Below are 8014 nucleotides of genomic sequence, written 5' to 3'. Positions count from 1 at the left end.
GATGCTTTCTTCAGTAGTCTTTCCATTTGTTCCAGTTAAGGACACTAGAGGGAAGAGTGGATTGTCTTTCTGTTCCACCTAAAGAATAATAGTATAGGGGTGCCTAGATGGCTCAGTCAGTTAAGCATCTGCCTTCTGCTCAAGTCATGATCCCAGGGTCCTGGGATAGAGCCCCATGTAGGGCTCCTGTTCAGCGGGGAGTCGGATTCTCCCTCTCCCTCTGCCCCTCCTGCTCATGCTTCCTCTCTCTCTCAAATGAACAAATTTTTAAAATCTTAAATGAACAGTCTCTTTCTTTTGAAGTTTTCTTAAAGAGAGCCCCCCAAATTGCATTAGTTTTAGGCTCCACAAAACCTAAAACACCCCACCTAAGCTGGGATGGTGTTTCGTATGACAGCTTTAACAAACTATCACAAACTTGGAGGTGTAAACAACACAAATCTATGATCTTACAGTTGTATAGGTTTCAGAAGTTTACACTGGTCTCACTGGGCTAAAATCAGTGGCACAGAGGAACTCGTTCTGGAGGCTCTAGGGGAAAATCTATTTCCTTGCTTTTTCTAGCTTTCAGAGGCTGTCCACACTCCTTCACTTGTGATCCCTTCCTCTATTTTCAAAGCTAGTAACAGTGGTCAATTCCTTCTCACATCCACCACTCTGACATCCAGTAGCCACATCTCCCTGGTACTCTCCTGCCTCCTTCTCATTCATCTTTTTTTTTTAAGATTTATTTATTTAGGGGATCCCTGGGTGGCTCAGTGGTTTAGCGCCTGCCTTCGGCCCAGGGCCTGATTCTGGAGTCCCGGGATCGAGTCCCACATCCAGCTCCCTACATGGAGCCTGCTTCTCCCTCTGCCTGTGTCTCTGCCTTTCTCTCTCTGTGTCTCTCATGAATAAATAAATAAATCTTTAAAAAAAAAGATTTATTTATTTATTTTGAGAGAGAGAGAGAGAGTCATGTGTGCCTGACTGGGGTGAGGGAGGGGCAAAGGGAGACAATCTCAAGCAGACTCCCCACTGAGTGTGGAGCCTGACCTGGGGCTTGATCCCACGACCCTGAATTCATGACCTGAGCTTTTTAAAGATTTTATTTATATATTCACGAGAGAGGCAGAGACATAGGCAGAAGGAATAACAGGTTCCCTGTGGGGAGCCAGATGTGGGACTCGATCCCCATACCCTGGGATCATGCCCTAAGCCAAAGGCAGACGCTCAACCACTGAGCCACCCAGGCGTCTCAGCCCTTCCACTTTTAAGAGTCCTTGTGACTACACTGGACCAATGTAGATAATCCAGGATAATATCCCTGTTCATCTGCAGTCTTTTTTTTTTTTTATATTTGAAATACAACTTTATTCTGGTTATAAATGAAAGAGAATGGAAATAACAATAACATGTGAGATTTCACCACAGGATATTGTGATGTGACAATAGTAGTCTTATATTTGAAACTCAGGAAGAAAACAGCTGCATTCCAAAACAGCTAAGTGTGTGGGTCCAAAAAATGTAGGTACTGTTTAAACTGCCACATTCACTCTGAAGCCGATTCATCTCCGTCCCAGAGATTAAGCGCATGTTCTGCTCAGCTGTATAATCAAGTGCCAAACACGCTGCACCACTGACATCGCAGGACCGTTGCCCGTAAGACGAGGCTCCTGATGCTGGGCTCCAGATGTACCTTCTCACAGGGCACCATCCTTCCCCAGGAGAGCAGTTGTCCAAGCAAGTCTAGATCATGCTCATACTGTGCTGCCAAAGCTAAGTCCACGACAACCTCTGGAGGGGCAAGAGCAGGCATGGCAACAGACTCTAAGCTTGGGCCTCCAGTTAGTTCTCCAGCAAGCCACAGGAAAGGCTTTCCATAGCTGTGGTTACTTTTGGCAGAAATGTCATGGTACTGAAGGTTCTTCTTTTGGTGGAAGACAATAGATTTTTGCCTTAACTTTTCTGTCCTTCATGTGCACTCTGTTGCCACACAGCACAATGGGGATGTTTTCACACACTGGTACCAAATCTCTATGCCACTTAGGCACATTCTTGTAAGTAACCCTGATGTTACATCAAACGTTATCATGGCACACTGAGCTTGGATGTCACAGCCATCTTTCTACCCAGATTTCTCCTGACCAGCCATACCCCATATATTGAACTTAATAGGTCCTCTTTTGGTATGAAACATAAGGGGATGGACCTCAACACCCAAGATGACTACATACTTCTCGAGTTCACCAGTCAGATGACATTTCATGAACATAGTTTTTCCAGTACCACCATCGCCAACCAATACAAGTTTGAACTGGACTTGGGATTCTCCTTGGGCAGCCATTGTGCTGTTGCTTCCAGAAGCATCTCTGGCCCACGTGACTGAGGGCTAGAAAAATGGCAGAGGCGCAACTCAGATGCTCCCGAATTGCAGTCTTATGCTATGTGAGATAACATAGCCACAGGTTTGTGGGATTAGAACATGGACATCTTTGGAAGCTGTTCTGTTCCTACCACAGAGAAGATAAGCCTGGACCGCTCTGCACCAGGCTTCTCCACATCCACACCTGCACCCACTCCCAAAGGAGGAAGCCATCAACAAAAGGGACAATAAGGAGGGACAATACCGCAGGGGACAAGGTAGGATGTATATGAAAGAGGAGGAGGAGAGTAGGAGAGGGGGAGAGAGCACTGAAGTGCTAGAGACAATAAGTCTCTGACTACCCCCTGTTCTTCCTCAGTATTGATCAAACACCTTTTCTGCTTGACAAACTTGAGATCAGGATCTGTCACTTGCCACTAGCAGAATCCTGATTAATGAAACAGTCATTTAGTGAGAGCCTACTATATGGCAAGACACTGTGTGAAACACTGCATGAGCAATTGCATTTTCTGCTCCTCAAAACCACACTGCAAAATATTAGTTTTTGCGTTTTAAAAATGAAGAACCTGGAGTATCTGGGTGGCTCAGTTGGTTAAGCTTCTGACTCTTGGTTTTAGCTCAGGTCCTGATCTCAGCGTCCTGGGATCAAGCCCCACGGCAGGCTCCATGCTCAGCAGGGAGTCTGCTTGAGGACTCTCTCTCTCCCTCTCCTTCTGCCCCTCCCCTGATTGTGTTCTCTCTCTCTCTCTCTCTAATAAATAAATCTTTAAAAATAAATAAATAAATAAATAAATAAATAAATAAATAAATAAAAATAAAAATGAAGAACCTAAGGCTTTATGAAGTACCTTGTCCCAGGTCAGGCTCTAAGGCTCTAACCTAAGTCTATCCAAAGGATTTAAGCAGAATTTATAGGCAGAATCAGGAGTTTTCCTTCTGTGGATCATCTACTTCTGGAAGTCACCCCTAACTTTCTGTTCAATGGTTCTCCACCCAGGAAGACAGGTTTTCTACTGGTGTTTTAACTGTTCCTAACTAGGTCCTGACTTAGACTAGAAGTCATCAAAATAGGAAACTAAGTCAGTCCCATTCATTTCTCTCCAAGATCAACCCCCCTCCAGATTTTGCTAGCTAGTCTCTCTCTCCAGTGACCCCTTTCTGAATTCCAAATCTGTATGACTAACTGCTTTCTAGACATTGCCATTTGAATGCTTCAAATTCAACATCTGAAGTGGACCCTCTTTTTCTCTCAAAATACACTCTTCCTTCTCAATTTATTTATTTTTTTTTTTTTAAGATTTTCTATTTTTAGACCTGATGTGGGGTTTGAATCCACCATCCCAAGATCAAGGATCGCATGCTCTTCCAACTGAGCCAGCCAGGCACCACTCTCAGTTTCTTAACGGATGACACAACCACCTAAGCCAAGCACAGAGCGATATCCTTGACCTCTTGATTCTCTTACTAACAAAATCCTAGCGACTCTCTCTCCTTAACACCTCAATTTCATTCCTACTGCAATTGTCTTAGTTCACTTCTTTTCCATTCTTTGCCAGTATTATTCCAACACTCTGAACTGTCTCCCTATTTCTCATTGTACCCTCTTCCTAGCTTTTCTTTACACTGTGGCCAAAGTGATCTTTCTAAAATATATGTATCTGCTCATATGACCTCTCTTCAGTAATTCCTCACTGCCTCCAGGACAACATCGCAGATATTTTCATTGTCAAAATTTCCGTCTGCTACAGTGGCCTTTACCCATTCCTCCACACACATTCCTCTAATACTGCTCACACACTAGCTCTTGCATTGAAACACCCTTTCCTCCACCATCCAGCTAACATTTCTCAAAATAAGGAGGAGAAATTTACATATTTGCAGGGAATTTTCTGAAATGCCTTTATGCAGATCACAGTAATATCTTGGTTTTATCTTTGCTCTCCTCTCCCCTATTTATGTTCCCAGAGTCCAGGACAGTGGCTGATATATATTAAATTCTCCATAAATACTTGTTGAAGTAACAAAACAAAATATTTAAATAATAGAAGAGTAGTCATATTATAAATTGGGTATGCTTCTCCCCTAGAGTTTTCCCCTAGACAAACAATTTTAATTCTTCCAACCTTTCCTTTTAATCACTTTAGTGAACATCCACAGAAAAGGGGAAAAAATACACTCCAGCTTCTTCACAATGAATTGAACTTGGACTGGGTATTCCTAAACCAAGTATTTCACTCCTGGTTCTTTTCACTCCTGATTCTTTCCACTGCACTGATCATCAGGGTGATTGAATGATCTAGAAATATTTTTAACAACTTTAGTAGTAAAAGGAACTCAATACACCTTATGTCATGTCATCACATTTGCCGAATTCCTTAATAATAACTGGGGAAAACACCAACATTTTCTATTTATCTAAGAGTTGCCTGTGAGTAGGGTCACCCTTGCTCTTTTGGATCGAAATGTGCAAACCTACAGATTCACAAAGTAAAAAACTCATCTATTTTGGAAGAGACAGTAACAAGAAAAAATACAAAATGAAGATACAAAAATATTCTGTACATACATAATACGAAATAAATGTCTCACTCAAAAGAAATGAAGATCCAAAAAGAGGTTAAATAGTGAAGAATTAAATCAAAGCCCAAAGGTAGCATAAGAATGCTACAGGAAAGAGAAAGAAAGAAAGAAAAGAAAGAAGAAAGAAGAAAGAAAGAGAAGAAAGAAAGAAAGAAAGAAAGAAAGAAAGAAAGAAAGAAAGAAAGAAAGAAAGAAAGAAAGAAAGAAAAGGACTCAAATATACAACTCACCTCTCTCATCAGAAGACTAACTGCAACAATGTGAACCACTCAATTTTTCTTGGCCACAGGAGAATAAGAAATGGTGGAGTATAGTAGATTAGTCAACTGAATAACTGTAGTGAGAAACCATTTAGTAACAAATATTGACATTTCAACCTATATTAACATGAAATGCAAGTGGGTATAGAAGATATCCAAATAACTTATTTGACTTATGCAAGATAATTTGGAGTGGAAGAAAAGACTAATTAATACCTAGAAATAGCAACCTAAACTCAAACTGGGCTCAAGATTTAAAAAATACTACTACTGCTAATAATAATACATGCAGTATTTTTCTACATTGCTTTGCAATATTGTGCCACCTGAGGGCACTAAAGGCTTAAAAATATTTTCACCACGTTCGCCACTGAAATAAAGTTGTTCAAATTCTTTTCAATGAACATTTGTTGAGCATTGTTCATTTTTTTAAGAACAAAGAGACGAAAAAAAAAAAAAGAACAAAGAGACATAATGACACAAACACAAATAAAATATGATCAGTAGCCTTAGTGAATGAGTGGGAGTGGCCTTAGTGCTGGCTGCAGAGGAGAATGTCATGCTCCATATTAAATACTGTCATTTGCCAGGCTGGGCCCATAATTAGTGTCATTTGATATGAGTATATTCAATCTATCCTAGACATTGCTTCTCTAACTAGGGCCCAGATTCCCGAGAGTCTCTGAAACTCTTAGAGGATTGGTTCAGTTCACACTACTTTCATTATAATACCAACATGTTTCTGCTTTTGTCACTTTTTTTCTGAGGCATCTGTAGTGTTTTCCAGAGACTTCATGATGTGATAATGTTATTGCTCTGCTAATGAAATATGCTTGTATATCGTGGTTTTTTTTTAAGAAATTTCTAAGGTAGCAAGGTGATTCACTCCCTCATTGGTGCAGGTGCGGGGGTGGAGGGGGGGCCTCCCCAGCTGGAGTGTGGTCAAGAGAGTGTGCAACATCCTTGAATCCATGCGCGAGATCTTCTGTGCCCCTAGGGACTCTGGCTCACCCCATGGCAGATTCCCAGTGCCTCTTGGGCCCTGCATCTGCCCTCCCCACCACCAGCCTGCACCAACTTTTCACACCCCTAAAGGCAATTCTCCTGTTTGCTGAGATTACATGGTGGCTGGTGATTCGGATCTGCTTCAGCACCTCCACACCAGGATACTCCTCCCTGACAGTGGATGAGATGATCCTTGCTGGGGTTTTTTGCAATCTATATGTGTGACTTGCACACCAAGATGCAGATCATCACTGGCCTTGGAGTGATTTCTTCCACACCCTCATTGCGGCCATCCTCTATCCAATGACCTCCTTGTTGTCCTTCTTGAGAGAGGAAACCACTCCTAAATCATTGCAGGGTTACTGGGCCTAATCCCTATGTGCCTCTTTGGTATAATGTCTATGCCTCACCTACCCTGTGACAGTAAGGACATACAGCAGCCCCACTGACTCAGTGGATGGCCCAGTGTAGGTGAGCTCCCTTCATTTCTCTCTGCAGCCTGCAAAAAACACTTTCATCGAAATAACTCCTCCTTGTCCCTACAACACTCCCAAGCCAACTCCCAGCCTCTTACTGAAGTAAAAGTGCCTTTATGGAGAGACTGTCTTCCCACCTGCCTCCTGGTTTGGCCATTTTTATGGGTATGCCTCTGCACCCCACCCTTCCTTCTGTAGTATCCAAAAGGAGACACCTGTTCTGCCTAAACTATGCGTCAAGTTAAGCCACAAAATTAAGGAAGAGGGAGCCTCATCAGATTTCAGATTCGAGGCCCCAGGTTGTAACCCACACCACAGGTGGTTCTGTGGAGGGATAAATAAACAGGTTAGAACATATCAGAATGAACAAATTAGTCCTTCGGTCAAAACAAAAATTCTAAGGTAACTGCTTCAGACTATACATTTTGTGCATTTTCAAAGATTAACTCTGTTCTCTGTATTCTTACTGGGCTCTTGGTGGCTATCTTCAGTTAAACTTGCTATGGTTTCTGCACAGTATCCAGTAAATCATGCTTTTGGAACCCACAAGTTTTTCTTACACCTCTGTGGAAACATTACTAAGTACACGCTGAGATCTTGATTCATGATATTTTTTAATTCTTAAAAACTTTTTCTAGATTTTTTGTATCTGAAGTATTATTTTGTAACTTAATATTTCTTGCTAAAATTAACTATGTATTTTTCTTATGTTTAAGGGGAGTTGGCTTAACCTAGGGAGATCAAATAACTGATTTTCAACAGTTCAGAGCTACACTGCACATAAAGATGTTGAAAGTAATGAACTCATGGAAGGAAGGAATCTACTCCAAAAAAACTGCAAAAAGCTATACATAAAGTTTAATGAAAACATCTTCCTCTCGGCTTTATGGATGTTTTTAACTTGCTGTGTCTTATTCAGTAGAACTCTTTCAAATAGTTTCACCATGTTACTTAAATGGTAGCATCAGTTTGAGCCCCAAGAGTAAAGAAAAAGTTTAAAGAAAAAGGAATGGAATACTGTACTCCTGGTTAAATAGTGGGCCCAAAATTCATGACTACCCTGAACCTGAGGATGTCACTTTATGGAAATAAGGTCTTTGCAGATGTAATCAGCTAAGATGGGTCATACTAGATTAAGCCCTAATCCAAGGACTAGTGTCCTCATAAGAAGAGAAAGCAGGAACAAACAGACACACACAGGGAAAGCAGCCATGTGAAGATGGAGGCAGGGATTAGAGTTATGTTGCCACAAACCAAGTGATGCTAAAGATTGTCAGAAGCCACCCAAAGCTAGGAAAAGTGAAGGAAACCTCTTCCCCCAGAGACTT

General features: G+C 41.5%; 1 long non-coding RNA gene and 1 pseudogene across 1 annotated transcript; one reads left to right on the top strand and one right to left on the bottom strand.

Moving 5' to 3' along the window:
- Positions 1-1459: 1459 nt before the first annotated feature.
- On the bottom strand, positions 1460-2966 carry LOC100687542 (annotated as a pseudogene).
- Positions 2967-3089: 123 nt separating this feature from the next.
- LOC111092278 lies at positions 3090-7556 on the top strand. The gene is made up of 2 exons (XR_005355535.1): positions 3090-6851; positions 7403-7556. It is a non-coding gene; the product is annotated as an uncharacterized LOC111092278 (long non-coding RNA).
- The last annotated feature ends 458 nt before the right edge of the window (positions 7557-8014 follow it).

Source organism: Canis lupus, chromosome 2 (assembly GCF_011100685.1).
Source record: "Canis lupus familiaris isolate Mischka breed German Shepherd chromosome 2, alternate assembly UU_Cfam_GSD_1.0, whole genome shotgun sequence".
Taxonomy (NCBI): domain Eukaryota; kingdom Metazoa; phylum Chordata; class Mammalia; order Carnivora; family Canidae; genus Canis; species Canis lupus.
The sequence above is the reverse complement of the archived record's forward strand: the minus strand, read 5'-3'. Positions and strand labels throughout refer to the sequence as shown.